The 18,310-nt window shown below is 41.8% G+C and overlaps 1 protein-coding gene across 6 annotated transcripts in view; it reads left to right on the top strand.

Annotated features, from left to right (window-relative positions):
• The first annotated feature begins 307 nt into the window (after nucleotides 1-307).
• tenm2a (teneurin transmembrane protein 2a) overlaps nucleotides 308-18,310 on the top strand; it is a 272,913-nt gene continuing 254,910 nt past the window's right edge. For 3 of the 6 annotated variants that reach the window (XM_074674856.1, XM_074674857.1, XM_074674854.1), the window contains exon 1: nucleotides 308-693. The gene's annotated coding sequence lies outside the window, so the exon portion shown is untranslated. The remainder of the gene's footprint in view (nucleotides 694-18,310) is intronic. The other 3 variants (XM_074674860.1, XM_074674859.1, XM_074674858.1) reach the window with 1 other exon arrangement.

The following is an 18,310-nucleotide window of genomic DNA, read 5'->3' as shown; positions in this document are numbered from 1 at the left end:
CAGAGACTGATAACGACATATTAAATAATGCATTGCATGTTGAATTGTAATTGTTTAATTGCTCTCTGCTGATCCCTGCGTGTCCTCTTGTAGGGATGCAGCTGCAGCCAACAGTGCACAGTGGATTACTCTCCACATGCGCTCATAATGACCATTGACTTGGCTTGGCCGTGAACGCGCGCTCCACGAGCCACGGTCATTCCTCAGTGCAGCGTGTGTGCATGTGTATGTGTGTGGATGGTCGCTCCCTGGGTGCTGCCGCGCGCTGCCTCCTTCACCGATCAGCCGCCGCTCACGTTCCGAGTATGCCCGCTGCTTCCCCGCTCCACAGACCAGCAACGGGAGACGTGCACGTTTGTTAGCGCACAGCCGCGTTTGTCCGGTTTGGGTCCGTCTTTTCCAGTCAGCGCTGTAAAGACCATCAGCGAATGGATTGCTCCGTTTGATTCCCCGCTTTGGTGAGATGTATACAGGAGGCTTATAGCCTATCCTCTCCAGCAGCTCACCCCCACCCTGTGCGCTTATCACACGCTGTTTGTACGCTGTAGTAGCTCGTCAGGAGAGACTGGACAGAGAAAAAAGTATGCAATAAACAAGTGTCAAGTAGCTCCGGGCTGTTCCATTGGAGGGAAGGAAAAGTTCAAGTTGACGGAAGAGGATTATGCAGTGAGTGCCCCACACAGCTGGAAACAGGTACGTGTAAATTAAGATATAGTCCTGTGGAAACGATGCTCCTGTTGTTTACACCAGCCTCTGTGACCACAAACAGCACATGTGTGCACGCAATCACTTCTTGTGGCACGTAGGACGGGGAGGGCAGCGCACAGCGATGACATTGAGGTGCCTTCTATCCGAACAAAATTTGTGGTCCTCATGTGAGCCTGCACTCTGACTGGAAATGGTCATACGGGTCTCTCTTAGCATGTCTGCAGTGTCGTTTGTGGTCATCCTTTTGTCCAGCTGTCTGGGTAATAGTTCCTGGGAAGGTATGACCTTAAGTGAATCGCCATGGAGTTTGCACACAGCACATCTGCACGGCATGCAAACACAGGCATCGCTGTGGCATCTTAAAAAAATCACAAGTGTGCTGGCTGTGTGCAGTTTTAGACGGTCAAGGTGGAGTTTTCGGCTTGATGATTTAGGAGGGCAGCAGCTCATAACCTTTAGTTCCTCTTCGACGGGGGCATGGCTACCGCAGCGCAGCATCCTTATCGCATCCTTTTCCGTGCATGCGTGTTAAAGTGAGTTTGTCCTTTTTTACAAAAGATGCTGTTACTCCATCACAACAATATGAAGTTGGTAGGGGGCTTTAATTGGCTGCTTGACCTGTCATTATCGCTCGTCTCCCCGTGGCTGGGCAGCCGCAGCTCTGCGTCGCCGCGATGCGCCCGCCCGGACACAGCTGCTGCTGCCTTCTCTTCCTCTCCACATTTTATGAGTTAATCCTTTCAAAAGCTCCAACTGCTTTAATGCACTTTATATTTTCTACAGTCTGTGTATTCATTAATATTTCACACACTTGCTTACATGCTGCCATGTATTGGACTAGAAATAATGCATGGTATTTTGCTTTAAGGAGAGCTAAATCAAAGGTCCAGGCAGTCATGTGCTAGTGTGTTGTGCTGAATTTTAATGTCTTCCCTCTGCTGCCATGCTCTGTGTGTGTGTTTTTTTTTTTCATTGACACATAGAAGCAGAAAGCTACAGCCCAGCTGGCTCCCCTCAAGCTGCAGTCAGGACCATAACACTGCAGGATGCCTTTCACTCAGGAACAACTATTCTGAGAGGCATGAGTAACTCTTAGTGTGGGATTATACCATACGAAGACTTTATGTTTATGCAGGAGACAAACTTCTGGAGTCAAATGTGTTTCAAATGTGGTGTCAAGGGATAAGGTCCACGCACCAGCTGTAAGATCCCAGAGCCTGGCAGCACCTTGTGACATGAAAACACACAGATGCATTGCAGATCTTGATGATGAGGTGCCCTGCTGAGATTCACACTTCAATCTAACTGGTACACTTTCTCTCTGCGGCCCATCTCTCCTCCTCCACCTTTTTACTCTCTTCAAGCCTGCCTGCATGTGTGTGATCTCTCACACTCTTTGATCTCTCTCCCACTTTCCACATCCCTCCATCTTGAGCTTTTGACAGCAGCATGTACATCAAAAAGAGAGCAAAGCCGTCAGACTGGTGTGCCATCATTACTGACACATTTTGCTTTATGCATATGTAAACAAGTGCAGGAGGTGCTATTGCTGTGTATCTATAATGTGCCAGGACAAGTAAACACACTCTTCCCCCAATCCACCATCAGTATTTAACCTGACAAGTGTAATTATTTGTTGAGTGTGTGTGTGTGTGCAGCGAGATACGGTCTTAAGTGCTAATAGGAGCTCACACTGGACAGCAGCAGGCCATGTCAACCACAATCTCCCGACAAGCCCTCAGGGTGTCCTATTTGGCATGGCTACACACATGTTTAGACACACACACTCACAAATGCACAAACAGGTCTGAGTGGTTCAGACTTTCCTCAAGGGCCTGAGAACTCAGGGTTCTCCAAGAGTGTGTCCTTGCTGGACCTTCACAACTTTTCAGCTAAATTAGCTCTGAGCTGTTGCCAAGGAGATGTGCTGCAGATTGACTTATACATATGCAAACTTCTTATACATTTGCATGCTGGATAGTTCTTGATTCACATGTGAAAATGATTTGAGGGAGAATCTCTGTCTTTTAATGTATCTTCCTCCTCTCTCTCCTCCTCCTCCTCCTCTTCTATGTGGGTTACGTATTTATACATTTTCCCGCAACACCTGTGAGGCCTGGGAAGAGGAGCATCAGTCTTCATTAGACTGAAATGAGGCTGGCCCTGTTGAATAAATGACTATCGCTCAGTGCGTGTGTGTGTGTGTGTGTGTGTGTGTGTGTGTGTGTGTGTGTGTGTGTGTGTGTGTGTGTGTGTGTGTGTGTGTGTGTGTGTGTTTAGCTGTGTGCAATGCTTGTGTTGAACCCTGCAGCCCGCTCTGACCCAGCTGACAGATGACTGCAGTGATTTCCAGGGTTCAGCAGATTAGGGGATTAAAGACTGAAGGCTTCACACAATAACCCTAATGCATGCGCACGGCCACAAGCGTGCACACGGACACACTCGCGTATCAAAGAAGCACACTGCTCTCGAAGCTGTGGGGATGTTCTGAGGTCAGGGATAACCAGTGTGACCCCCCTCTTCTGTGTTTTGCAGATAGGACTGTCCCCATGCAAACAGGGGGAAAGCAGCGTCCCAAAACCTCAAGAGTCCATTTCACTAATGCCATTTTCAGACTAGAGGCGTGACCTGTATTGGTACAGAGAGCCCAGTTGATACATTTTGTCCTTTCCAACCAATTCAGAACCCACTCAGTGTTAGATAATGAACCAGCATAGTGGGCTGAATGTTTGTGACTAGGCCAATGCAATTTTGTTGTCAATCCAGAGCCAAAAGTCTCTGACAAAAACAAAATGGGCACCATTGTGGTCATTGTTCCAAATTCTGTAAATGATAACTTCATTGCAGCATGTTAACTGATGTCATAACAAAAAGCTGCTTATATGTCTCTCAGGTTTAATTACCTGAGAGGCTGTTAAGTACCCCTTGTTATTGGGCTTTGTGTGAATTCATGTGTTGACTTGTTCGATTTTGGGAACACTGTTTGCTGCACAGTGTTAACATTGTTGTTAGTATTATTATTTTTTTTCTTGCTCTACCTGGACATTTTAACAAGGTTTGAAATGTTCGGCACTGACAGTGCAACCATAGCAACATTAGCAGGTTTTATAATACCTTAAATCCAGCAGGTTTAGTCATGGCGGCAAAGTTTAGCTTTTTATTTTCTCTGGAAGAAGCCAGAGGGGAAATAAAACAAGCAATTATCCCCAGCAGATCTGCACACCTGCAGCCTGAAACCCAGGTTCTTCTATTGCTTTCAAGCCATCTTCATGAGCCAGGCTTTTGTGGCTTAGGACTAAACATAGGTGAGGTCATGATTGTTATTAAATCATGTAAATCTGAAATAAAGCAAGCGCGGCTGCGAGTCGTTGTCCAATCACTTTGGACAAAGCAGAATAGGTGGTAATGGAAGCAGATGCACACTCTCGTCGTTTCTGATTAACTAAGAACGCTGACCTTTTCAGAGAGCACAGGCAGGTGAAATGACCGTCTTTGTGACTAGATATGAAGAGGGGGTGGTATTGTTTATACCACTGTTGTAATTGTCAGCATGTGTGGGTAAATAGAAAGTACAAGCTTAGCTCTATTATAGTCCGCTCTGTCCTATGGTTCTGTCACCCTCTCAGCTATTCCACAAGCTCATGGCTTTTTTGAGCCAGGAATACAATCAACTCAGTGTCATAAATCCACAACCAGAGGAAAAACTGCTGCAGGAATGACTTCACGACTATTACGCTGGACCCCTGCAGAGCAGCTTTGGGGTGGTATGAGATACAGCAGTGTCAGAAAGGCTCTGATGAGAACGGACTAATTCAGATTTCCCCCTTCACTTTTACAGCATCTAACCAATGGTGCTTGGGCTTACTATTCCCTGTCCACAATCCCCGCTCTGGCAGCCGGTCCACAGTTTGATCCATTTATGCTCCATTGTCCTCTCTGTTTCATATTTCAACACTTCAACTTTCAACATTAATTGTACTCCTTCTGGGAGCTTTGCTAGACATATGTAGGCATAGCACGCTGTGGTTTTTCAAGGGGCTAAAATTACAAAGACGTGCTGATGAAGGAGAAAATTAATTGCAGTAATTGATTAATTGGTGGCTAGACTTCAGGAAACCACAGTTTGAAAGGTGGTTGATGACATCTCCCATAGCTTTGCAAAGAAAAGGTTTGTGGCTTGGGTTTGGAAAAGAGTGTAGCTAAAAATGTATTTGCTTTGTTTTCTTTCCCTCAAGGTTGAATGAGATGAGATTACTGTATTGACAACATATGGTTCTCACCACTGCCAAAACTTTTCATGAAGCCTTTTCAATTATTGCATTAATTCACAGTCTATCATGATGATTGTGTGCACATCAGCCATTGTGTTGCAGCTGCTCGTGTGCAAACTTATTATACTGTTAAGTGTGAGAAAAGAACAAGCCTGTGTTTGTCTTTCACTTTGGTAGGACGTGTACAGCTCCTCCCTTCTGAACTTTTGTGCTTCTGGATGAGAAACAGTGGAGGGACGTTGGTGTGATTACTCTGTGGCAGCCTGACGGTTGTGCATTATTGCCCCCGCCGAGAAGGTTGTGTTTATGCTGCCCTTTTGTTTTTCAGCAGGATTACAAAAGAGCTACCAGCCAGATTTTCATAAAACTTGGTGGAAGAGTGCAACTTGGGCCAAAGAAATCAGATTCGACTTACAGATGTGTAAAACTTTCTGCCTTCTGACTGTAAAGTCTATCACAACTGTTTTGAAACCAAACAGCCCTGTTTATGGTTTTATGTTAGTATAAGTGTTTGACTTCCTCAGAGCATAAAAGTGTTTTTTTTCTTTTAATTGGAGAACTTCCAGTTTTAAAGTGCAAAATTGATGCACAGCTGAGATGATGACGCTTAAGCTTGGCACTACACTATTTGATATAATTCTTGTTGGTAATGGAAATAAATCCAGAGTTATATGGTGGTTGCAGTTGCAAATTTGCATACTGTTAACGACTGGGATATTGGCTTTGCTGAGGTCTGCATTCTGCAAGTACCGTTCATTATTAATCAAGGAACACCAAGGATCATTGTATGTAATATACTGCATCTAAATAGAGCCCCTGATATCTCTTTATTGAGGCAACAATTCTCAAAATTGCTGCCAAGACACATATTAGAAGTAAAACTATCAACCCAACCCTGATTTGATGAGAAAACAATTTGAATGCCTCATAATATTGTGACATTTTCTGGAGTCTGACTCCAGCAGACAGAGCGGATACAGCCCTAATTCCTCCTGCTTTAGTTTTCAGATTTAATACATTACACCATAGTTCACACTGCCTCATTCACTGATGTGAAATCTGAAGGCCATAAGCTCATTCCTTCCACCTGTTCCCTGCACACTCTTTGTGACCTTAATGGCCAATATTTTTCTTTAAAGGGGCTTTGGCTCAGACCACAGTGCTTAGTTTAGTGCGATGAGTGTATGTGTATGTGTGTTGGCTCGGTGTGTGGCGTGTGACACCCGGCATTAGCTGTGCTTTAGAGAAAGTGACGCTTGTAGAGAGCAGCCTTCATCTTGGATTACCATGCCCATGGATCCTGTGGGTTTTTTTGCTGGAAGAGATGACAGAGTGGGATGATATTCACTACATCTGTCTGACAGCTGACCGACTGGTTTTAACTCAGCCTCTTTGCATGCTTATGGCGCTTTGTTGGGAGCTTCCTGGTAACATTTTACTGAGGCAAAAATAAACTCTCTTACTCATGCTTTCACATGCACATGCAGATGACGGCTCATACCAGGTCTTTTAACAAAAAGTCTGTTATGTAAGACTGTCAGTAACAAATGTCAGGAGAACTTCTTTTAACCTGGGAACAGAATTTTGTTGTCCTAGAGACAAAAACTGAAACTGCGTGTGTGCTGATTGTTTTAAAGCTTTTCAAGTTTTGCCTTCCTGTTTGCAAACGAGATACTCTCTTTGTGTTTTTGTCAGTTCAGTCATTGTTCCCAAACTGTTTTTGCTTTTTAGATCTAAAACATTTTCAAACGCTCATTTCTCCCCTGCTCACCTGTTGATATGCTTTAGTTGGGACATCTGGTGGATTTTGATTAACTGTTGGAGTTCTGTCCACTGTGTGCCACAGCTGACTCCCTTGCCATTTTCTGAACAGGCAAGGGAGGACTTGTATTATGGAGAATTTTCTAAAAATTAAATTTTTCATCATAGCACTAGCATGTCCACAACCAGCGCTGGATGTCAGGAGTGTTGTTATTTACAGCTCTTCCTTTGACCACCAATCAAAGCTACAGTTATCAGTCAGACTCATCTTAGACTTTACACTACATAGTCATCAGTTGAAGCTCACTCTTGAGAAGATAGACCTGTAGTAACAAAGATGTTGATCCCTGCAGCATGAGGTGGAGCTGGTGTTAATCTTTGATTAGCTCAGAGGTGTCACAGCATAACACAGGAAGAAGAGGAAGAAGAGATACACAGGAGGTCCAATAAAGCTTGTTGTCAGTCACAAAGTACTCTGCAACTGTGGCTGAATGGGTGTTGGGGAAGTAAATCTTTGCCATGTGTGCACTGAAAAACTAGACTCTGAGTTTGGTGATGATGGTGAAGAATCCACGTCATGGCAGAATGTAACACCAGTGACAGTACGGACACCAGTGCATCACCCACTCCAAACTGGCCGGTAAAGGAAGCAATCAGAGAACGTTTTCATTGAGTTCTTGGTAGAATAGTAGTAGTAGTTTTTCAACTTCAACTTCAGCTTCATGTATGAAGCACTTTAAAATACAACAGTGTTGGCTAAAGTGTTGTACACATCCCTAAACTATAAATATCTGACAGTTAAGAAAAATATGAATGGACAATAAAACAGTTAAAAAAAAAACAATAAAAAAACAACAAAAATAGTACAAGCCAACACCTCAAAATGAGGAAAAAGTCAGGCATAAGAAATGTGCTTTCAGGAACTATTTAAACATTGAGTGAGTCGACCTGCCTGATGAGCAAAGGCAGATCTTTCCACAGTTTTCAGGAAATTACAGAAAAGGCACGGTCACCCCTTAGCACCCTTTTTGTCTTAGGAAAAACTAAAAGAATTTTAACCGCTGATCTAAGAGAGCGTGGGGGAGTGTAGGGCTAAGGCAGGTCAGACAGATACTGTGGGGCGAGGCTGTGAAGACACTTCAAAGTAAATAGAAGAATTTTAAAATCAGTCAGAAAACAAACTGGTAGCCAGTGGACTGAAGCTAAAAAAAAGGAGTGATGTGCTCCTGTTTCTTGGCACTAGTAAAAAGTCGAGCAGCAGCGTTGTGGACAAGTTGAAGTCATGACAGGGCTCTTTGACTAAGAGCAACATAAAAGGCATTAGCAGATGACAATAGTCCAGACGAGTTGTGATAAAAGCATGGATTAAAATCTGAAAGTGATTTCGAGAAAGTAAAGGCTTTGCTTTTTTTCCTTTTAACCATATCTAACCTTTTCTAAACAAAAGCAGAAAATAAAAAGAAGGGCATATTAATCAATAATAATAATAAAAATAAACCTTGGTCACAGTCCTGATTGTGTGGCATAAATGACAAAGTTTGTCAAGCTGTGAACCTTCTGCCGGAAAAAAATGTCAGTGGTTGAAAGCAGCTCTAATAATAAAGCGATTTTCAACCCATTGAAGATGCAAAAGCAAGCAAAACACCAGTTGAGCCCTTGCAGGCCACGATGAATCAACCGTATTTCTTGGCCGTCTTTGCAGAGCTTACTTGTACAAAAAGTAAGTAAGAGCCTTCATCTGTTGGCCTGAGGTTTTCTTTCTAAACTGTTTCCCATCAATGAAGAGAGGCAAGTGGTCTCCCGTACAAATTAGAAATCCTCCTTTCTGCTTCTGTTTTAAGAAAAGCAGTGAAAAGTGGACTTGTCCTTAGCTGCCCTGAGGTGTTGCCTTTTGGTTTATGCTCAAAGAAACCGCTTAGTCATTGCTCAGACCAGCAGACCCAGTCACGCCCTGATGCCATCGCTGCTTCAGAATGAAGTTAGGGCAATCACTGATGGTGCTTGAGGGTCCTTTGTGCTGATGAACTTGCTTAATACCCTCAGCCTTTTGCATTTCTAAGCACACTCCATCTGAGGACCTGAGCAGAGATGAGGGTCTGCTGTAACCCTGGCGTGTCGAGTAGATATCACCTAAGGGACACATCCAAACACATGTGCATCCAGGCATTAAGTAAAAGCAATACTGCGAGCAGTTCCACTAAGGTTTGCTGTGGCTTCTCCACTTACTGTACTCAGTCTTTCCTACCATTGGTTTGTGGGATTATTCAGTTCTGCTGTCTTTCACATCCAACAGAATAACCACAAACTCTCTGCAGCAGACTATGATTTTGAGAAATTTAGTGTACCTCTATTGCTCACCCCCTCTTTCTCTTTGCCTCTCTATCTAAGCAGACATGCCTAGTTACAGTCTAAACTGGCCTTATGAAGGAGGACGGGAGTTAAGATGGCATCCCCAGAGACTTTTCAGAGAAGTAATTTAATAAACTGTGATATTTTCCCACTCCACAAGGGAAAGGGAATAGGCTCAGAAAAGTAATGAAACTCGGCTGTTGAATTTTTAATATTACAGAATCAATTTCCTGTACTTGAACATAACCGAGGAAGAGTCTGTTCTTCTACCTGCGTTGCAAAATGCCACAGAACAGCGCTGACTTCCGGCTAGTTTCCTCTCCTCGGTGAAATCAGATTGTGAGGGGGACTGAAGGTTTGATCACAACATTTGTTCAACAGCATCAGCTGGCTCCCCCCCTGCCCCCGAACATTCAAGTAGCAGCTGGAAAAATAGGTTTTCTTAACCACAGAGGATGCTATGAAAGTGGAATATCTCTGAAGAACAGATGCATACTCTTGTTCATAAATAATAAAACTATGAAGCCAAAAAAAACACAACTCATATTCACGTTGCCCTAAATCTGCAAGTCAAAATTTAGGAGTGTTATGTTACAAATTTATGAGAGCAGAATCAATTTTGTGTAAAAATTGTGATTTTATGAGCACCCCAAAGTGTGCTCTTGCAACTTTCTCTGGTAGTTTTACTCATGCAGATTCAGGCAAGTGTGCTTCAACAGGACATGAAGATACTGGATAGGAAAAACGTTGGCAGCAAATCCAGAAATGATGCAAATTTAAAACTGAGCAAAAGTGCAAAACAGATGCAATGATAGAAGTCATGGTAAGATAAGTCATGCCTGGGCTTTGGTATCAGCCGATACTAATACTGATCAGGTCTGATACTGCAGTTTCTAGAGTTCTACAGTTTCATTTAGCAGACGCTTTTGTCCCAAAGTGACCTACAACACAAGCAAAAATTCAGACAGAAGGGGAAAAACCTCTTTAGTGCATTAAAGTGCTACAAGTTATCAGGCCCCAGGTGCTGCCATTAAGCACAATATTTATTTATTTATTTATTTTTGTAAATAATGTAGAATAATCAAGCTAACTCACCAAATTAATTGCTGTTACAATATACTTCAACCTTCAACAAAATTCAGTAATTAATGCTGAAAATTCACCAAGAGCTGGGTCTTAGACTTTCTGACTCATTCTACCCCTGTTGACAGAGGAGAAGGATGTTCGCTAAACAGATGAGTCTTCAGACATCTCTTAAAAGTAGAAAGGGACTCTGTGGATGGTATAGAGTTAAGTAATTCATTCCACTATTTGGGCACAACAGAGGAGAAGAGTCTGGCTAGTGATTTGGAGCCGCGCTGGGCTGGGAGCACCAGGCGTCTTTCACAAGCAGAGCGTTGTGGGCGAGAAGTAGTGCAGACCTGGATGAGGGATCCCATGTAGGCAGGAGCTGTTCTTGTCAATGTTTTGTAAGCCAGAAGAAGAGCCTTGAATTTACCATACTAGTATTCATTTAACATCAACAGTAACTTAATACAAGAATAAGAATTATGTTTCAGCAACTTAAGGTTTTTCTAACTTTGTAAACCAAAAAGAAATAAAAGTGTATTTAACCTGAATGAATAACCTGTTTTCCAGATCTTAAATGTGTGATGAGTCAATCTCCAACACTAACTGGAATTATAATCAAACTTTCATATATTGCAATTTTCTATTGGAGTTGTTGGCAAAACAAGCGTGAAATATCTCCTAACAGCTGAGTCTGTTTTATCTTCCTTTAAACTGATTTAGCTCTGTTAACAAAATGAACTGAGCTACCTGGGTTAATGACATAGTAGACGCACATGGTTGTTGTGAACACAGGAGAGATCTGAGTTTCATCGATCTGCCTGATGGATGTACCCTTTGGCATAAGTATCAGATTCCACATTTTTAGTCGGCATCAGATTGATTCCTGATACCAGGATTGGATTGATGTATTCTGGTATGAATGACATAAAATGTGGCTAAAAAGGGACAAAAAAACTGCATTTTTTAGAAAAGACACAAACAATGCAAAGTGAAAAAACAGACATTAAAACCAACTGCTGAAGAAAATGCTGCACATCAAGCTGTCACAACTGAAGCGCAATACTGCAATAGCTTATTAATTTGAGAGTGGACTAACGCTGAATTATGTGCATTGATAAACACATTTAAAATTAATTACGCACCTTTATTTAAGGGTAATGGATTGGTATTGTTTCTGAAGAGCACACAAGTCCTGCATTTTCCATGACGGTGCACAGGGTGTGTGTCAGTGAAACTTTACTTTCTTTCTTCTGCCTTCATAGCATAGGCCAAACTGCACTGACAGGCTTTTTGAATGAAGGGTGAGAGAAACGTACCTTTTACTTTTTATATGTCACCCTAATACTTTACACATTTTTGTTTCAGCATCTGTTTCAAAGTGTTTCTATTTTCCTAGAACAAAGAGAACAAAGAGAGTGCACAGTTCTTGATGTGTCCACTCTGTTACCGTAACTATCTGGAAATCGAAATTTCCTCTATAGCGGATCTAAATGTCACAGGAGGTTCCTGGAGCTCATGTCCTTCAGTGAGTGGGCCGTGTGGAGGCAGCGACAGTGCATGACCTCAGCTAACAGAGCTTACTGTGCTAAGCTGACTAGATTGAGACAACAACTTTTGCGTTGCCAACTGTCCGGATGAACTTTCCACTTAAGATCTCTGTCAACATAAATAAACTGTCCTGGCAGTGATTGTTTACGCCACAGAGTGAGGGGCATTGTGCAGTTTGTTGGAAAATGTGTACTTTGTCATTGCAGGTTTTGTGGTAAAAATGATTGTGGTGTCTTGACAGTACACTGGAAAGAACTGAAATTTTATAGTTTTTTTTTTGTCTTACTTTCTGTAGAAAATGTCTTTTTAGACTTAATATGAGCCTCATTCACCTTACCAGTCCAGAAAAAATGTCATATTTCAAGAAATTTAAAGACATAATGAGGTCTGAATTGCTTGTAACAAGTAAAAACTAAATCTGCCAATGGTACAAGAAAAAAAGTAACCTATTTTGATACATTATTCTAGTTTTAAGCAATTTTTTGAGCAAATCTTTCTTATTTCATTGGAAGATTTTTTTTCTACTTGTTGCGAGAAATTCAGACCTCATTTTTGTCCTTAAATGACTTAAAACAAGACATCTTTCTGGACTGACCAGTTGAATGTAGCTCATATCAAGTATAACAAGACAAAAACACTTAATAGATTTCAGTTTTTTCCAGTGTATGCTGCAATGAAAATTATTTTCCCTACTGTCATTTTATTTGAAAAGGAAAAAATATTGGCCTGTATTAGTACATATGGATTAACTTGAGACCCCATCCAACAGACCAAGAATTACAAAGTGGTCTACCCTCACCTGAATTGTCGCGCAATTACTCTGCAAAATTCCCCTTTCCTTGGTATTGTAAGCATCAAAAAAAGAAGTGAAAGTACTGTAAAGTTAGTTTTTGACATATTCACTGGTTCAGTTTTTAATCCATTCCTTCTGAATTCATAGTTCATGATTTCCAAGATGCTGAGACAGGATTGATTGTGTGGCTGTTTCCTAATTTTCCTCCCGAATTTTGATCCAACCTCAACATTTTTTCGATGTCCATAATCTTGGCACTAACAGGCCTCCATACATTTGAATAGCTAGTCACTTGATTGGACTCTGATATCTGATTTGATAATTAGCCACGTTTCCTACCTTTCATGTGCCTGTCAAGGCTTCTGGCTGTTTGTTTATTACAAATACACCATGACACTTCTTTTACCCTCACTCCATCGCTACGTGTGGTAGAAAAGCAGAGGGAGAGGGAGAGCGGGAGGGAGAGGTCAGGTGATGATTTATGACCACAATGCTGCATTCCAGCACAGGATGATTAATCTCTTCTGGGAACACTTCACGAGTACAAGTTTAACCTACCTCGGCCTTGCACACGCATGCACACAGACACACACGAACGGTGCTGTGTATATTAAAACAAACACACACACTCAGGCACACACACACACACACACACATACACACTCACTCATAAGTGCACCCGCGCTCTGCATGCCTGACAAGGAGGACATAAATGCAGGGGCAGAGTGCATGCAGGTGCTTTTGTATGCGATTCATGTGCAGCTATCCCCCACCTCCAGCTTCACACACACACACACACACACACACACACACACACACACACACACACACACAAACACACACACCTTTTTTTTCTGCCTCCCTCATTCACTCACTCACTCTTCTTTCTCTCCCCTGGCTGACCTCACTGATGCAATGTCTCAAATTCAGCCCACTCCTCTTTTGCTTCATTCATCGCAAAACAGTCACAGATGCTGTCTCTCTAAAACACACACACACACACACACACACACACACACACACACACACACACACACACACACACACACAGCAGAAGGGGAGGGTGAGGGGGGTAGCCTCTGTATAGGTCCGTTTGGCTCCCGTACCAGTGAACATAAGGCTATAGGATTAGTGCTGCTAGGTGCTAAAAGCTTCAATGTCTTAATAAGCACAGAGAAAGGCAGGGACTGGCCATCACTGAGATACAGCTGTGTGTTCCTGTGTGTGTGTGCGTATGTGTGCGTACGTGTGCATGTTCAGGTACTCTGCGTGGGCACAAATACTCTTTGGCAGTCCTGGGCCAGCACATTGAGAGGATAAGTGTAAATACCACAGGCTGCATCTGAAGCTCTATTACTTGAGCACACTTGAGCGAATCATTCCACAGTTATACTCATTGAAACACAGAGGGTGGTTGAACACATCTTTATTGTAATGAAGTCATTTATTGTAATTGAGAGCATTTACAGCCAACTGTAGCTTACGTTCCTACGCATCTGTCATTACGGCTTCCCTTTTTTTGGAATCAAGCCAGCTTTTCTTTTTGGGGGAACACTTTTTCTGTATATTTATTGACAATCTAAGCTGTGATCAGTGACCAGACCTTCTTCGAAAGCGGGATTGTTTAGTAGACTTACACAGATACTTTGTATTTGAAACATCTGACAGTTTTCAATTTGAACCATAATTAATGACTAGACAAAAAAGATCAGCTAACCAATGAATAATAACATATTCATATCGGTTTGGATGCATTCCGAGTAGCTAAACAGAACTATATCTTTGCCACAGTGTTCCTCTTTTGAGAAGGTCAAGGTCATAGTTAAGGCCTATTTGTATTCCCTTTATGTATGAAAATGTATGCTTCCTTTTTAAACAGTGCTACCATTACTACTCAAATACTTACAGGTGCCCTATTCAAAAGTTTATGTCAACATCAACAAACTTAAAAACAAACATGGCGACCGTGGAAGAGGTATGGCTAATGTACCTCTTGCATAAAAGGCAAAAACTGAGGTGGCGCTACAGGAGGCGGAGGTCAGTGTCTCACAAGAGCTATGTATGTAGTACAAGCAACACTATGCCACAGATTCCAGGGATACTGCTCTGTTTGGCCCATAGCTGTAAGCTTCATGTAAACATATAGAAATACGGACAGAATGAACACAGAGCATGGACTGAAGGCTCTGTCTAGATCTTTAATTTAACAATTAGCATAAATGGGCCTTTAGGGCTTCCGTCCCTGATGACTGGATTGCACTGATCGGAATATACTGATTTTTATTGGTTATTGCTATGGTTAATAAGAAAGAAATCTTGATAAGCCATTTATGTCTGCAAATTAAGTAAGCACAAAATAATCTATGTACATTTCTGCCAAATGAATCCCTTGCACATACATGCTCAAAGCAAAACAAGAAAAGAACATGTTCAGGTTGAGCTGTATGTGTGAATTCAAACATTTTTTGTTTTTCCCCTAATATTTTAAGGCTGAAAGTTTTTTTTCACGCTCCTTTGGAATTTTTTTTCCCTTTTTTTGCAACAACAATTTTTTTTTAAACTGTCACCTTAGGCCTTTGACGACTCATCCAGTGGATGTTACACTGTCACTTTAGAAGCTTGTTTTAACATCATGTCAAGGAATAACTGATTGCATGACAGTGTCTTGAAAGTACTTTTCACAATACAGCAGAGAAGTTATCTCAGTGAGTTAAAAGCTAACACTTCTAACACTTAATTAACAAGACAGAGCAACTTTCTCTCTCTGCTTTTTCCTTTACTTGACTAGTTGCTAAATTTAAACATCTGTTCTCAATACAATAATAATTTTCCTGCTTTCTGTATGGATTCTTGATGAAGGCATGCTGGTCTGCACATTGAAATTTCTTGAAAGTGTCACAGAGCCTTGAGGCAATGTTGGGCTTTTATTAGCAGTAATTAAATAAAGATGTAATAGAGCAGTAGAGGAGTGTACAGTAGATTAACAGCATGCTGGGTTACAGACATGGGGTGTCTGCAAAAACCCGGATAGGATCACTTGGAACACAAGACCTTGATGTATATATATATATATATATATATATATATATATATATATATACAAAATTCCTACTGCCAAAAAAATGCAACGAAGTAGAATAGCAACCATTACTTAAACTAACGTACTGTTAAACATACATACATACAATATATGCACCTTCTAATAACAGTGATTACATTGTCTGCAGCTGCCATCAGCTCTTAATATGATTATCTAGTGCTCATACTTATCATGTATACAGTACCAAGCATCACACATACATTTAATCAAAGGATCTATGATGGCACTGATAGCTGGAACATGCTTTGCCTTCTTCTCCGTTCATACAATTAACCCTGAGGACATGAACTGCTGCCCTTCCCAATATAAGATGACTTTCTGGTTAGGCCGATAAGATAGATAGATATAAGAAAAAAAGATAATGTATAAGCGTGTGAAGCCTGAAAGCATGTTTCTTCATTGCGTGTGACACAGATAAAAATGGATGACCACCGCATGGAAAAAGAGAAATACACGTCGGTTAGCTGTATCTCACTTAAACCTCAGACATGCCTGCGTGCGTAGAGCTCCATCTTTGTGGGTCTTAAGCCTTTATTTAGCACCAGCTCAGTTCCTTCCATAGGCAGTGACCATTATCAAATGTGAGGATTTGGAGGAGGAAGAGAGAAGTGTAAGCGGGAGAGACTGAGTAATGTAATCCTTTGTGAAAGTGCCATCATATCACCTCAGCCCATTCAATCTCTCCACCAGCTCCAGAATACATGAATGTCCTGTGTGATTTTAATCTCATCTCACACGCATGATACACACAAGTAAATACACTCACAGAGAATTATTTCTCTCTATTCATATATGTGAATAACAAAGAGATGGAGAATAGTGAAAACATGAGTCAATGATGTGTTGTGATAGTGCTGGCGTGTGCCCTCTGAGACATTTGGATGCATGCGTCTGTAAGTGTGTGAATGGCTTTCTTCGTAAGTAAGTTTTGTAACGTCTGGTCAGAAGATCCCTGCTTAGCTTTAATTCCTCAGCTTTTAATTGTAGCCAGGTGTCTGTGCGTCCTAAAGCTTTCTTTTTGTTGGTGCAAGTGTCAAGACTTAATGGGCCCCTGGTGTGATGTGACCCCGGGAAAATAAGTGCACGCAACAGTAAGTATGTCCACACACTTGCCAGCCAGCCAGAGCCGTCTAGACACTTGACATCTTCCCGTCCACTCCACTGTCTTCTTTACTCTGCTATCACTCCATGGTGATTCAAAAATACGCCTGTAATTGAAGAGTGGGGTCTGATAAGGACAGAGAGCAGGGGGAGGGGAAGTGGGTTTGATTCACACTGTGAAGTTATCTAGCTCTTTCAAGTTTGAATTGTTTCTTTTGAAGCGTGTGGCATTTGATGTTCACATTGAGGATTTACCTTTGCATGATGAAAGGTGTATTAGCAGATGCTTTCATGGCCTGTTTTTGCTTTGACGTGAGATGCCAAGCTGATTTAATTAAATTTTATTTAAGGTGACAAAATTGATCAAGGATTGAATTTACAACCTTTTCTGTCAGGACACTCATTGGACAAAAGCAGAAAATATTTACTGCTTGACTTTGTTTATAAAGAACTCAGAACAGCAATATACCAAATGGTATGTAAACACGTGTAAAAATCATTAGGGGTCCCATATTATGCAAAAATCACTTTATCAAGTCCCTTAGTGAAATTTGTGGGTCTTTGGCTTTCCTCCCAGCCCACAAAATGTGATATGTAATAACAAAACCTGTACTTAGTAGTGCTTGTGTATGTAAAATCCTGACCTAAAATGAGCTGTTTGGATTTTGGGGATTTGACGACGTCAGCGATTCCCTTTGTGGACCAATCAGGAGCAAGTCTGACCTGATTGGTCCACCGGAGCAGATACCCCAGCACCCCCTCCCCTCCCAATCCCCTCCTCGCTGCTGAAGAGAGGAGTGTGGCTGTTTTTGTCTGTAAACAGCTTCATAGTTTCATGCAAAAGCGTCCCATCTTGGAAGAAGAAAAGACTAAGTGGCTAGAGTTCATTTATCAAGGAAATGTGCCAGCTACACTCAGTAAAACTGTGCATGTGTGTGCTAGTCACTTCACGGCCTACTACATTTCCAACTTAAGACAGTAGAACAGAGGGCTAGCAAATAGACTGGTCCCGAATCCAGGCTCATTACCAACCATCCGCCAACAAACCTGGGACCCTGGAAATGTGAGTATTTCAAATGCTGCGTGCTGTGGAGCAGATGTAAGAGCTTTTCCTCAGTGTCCCCCCTGTCCCTGTGTTAGCTTCAGGATGCTAACTTTAGCTGCGGTTAGCCTGTTGTTTTGCTCTCAGTGACGCAGAAGAGCGGGGCTGTATCAACAGTGGCTAATTTACATATGAAGGTCACGCCCACTAAATCAGAGCGTTCTGAACAGAGGGGCTATGAGAGCCTGGAAACAATGCTGCTGTGCTTGATTTATTGGCTTTTTGGACCAAAACATGTTGCTACCATTTCATGAAGACATCAATGATCCATATTAAACTGCAGAAAAGGAGCAGAATATGGGACCTTTAAAGTGTAACTATGGTGGTAGTTTTGTGTTAAAGTGACATATAAAGCCATCTGTCACAGAAGTTAGACTCACTGTGCTCTTTCACCTGTTTGGGAACCAGTTTATTATTTAATTAGACTCAAGAGTCAGCTTTGTTGCAGCCAAATGAAGTAGTTTATAAACAGTTGTTTGTCTTGCTGCTACACACAAGGCTTCGGC

This window comes from Halichoeres trimaculatus, unplaced genomic scaffold (assembly GCF_033239565.1).
Source record: "Halichoeres trimaculatus isolate MK-OKI-2021-1 unplaced genomic scaffold, fHalTri1.1 fHalTri1_scaffold_7, whole genome shotgun sequence".
In the NCBI taxonomy this organism is placed as follows: Eukaryota; Metazoa; Chordata; class Actinopteri; order Labriformes; family Labridae; genus Halichoeres; species Halichoeres trimaculatus.
The sequence above is the reverse complement of the archived record's forward strand: the minus strand, read 5'-3'. Positions and strand labels throughout refer to the sequence as shown.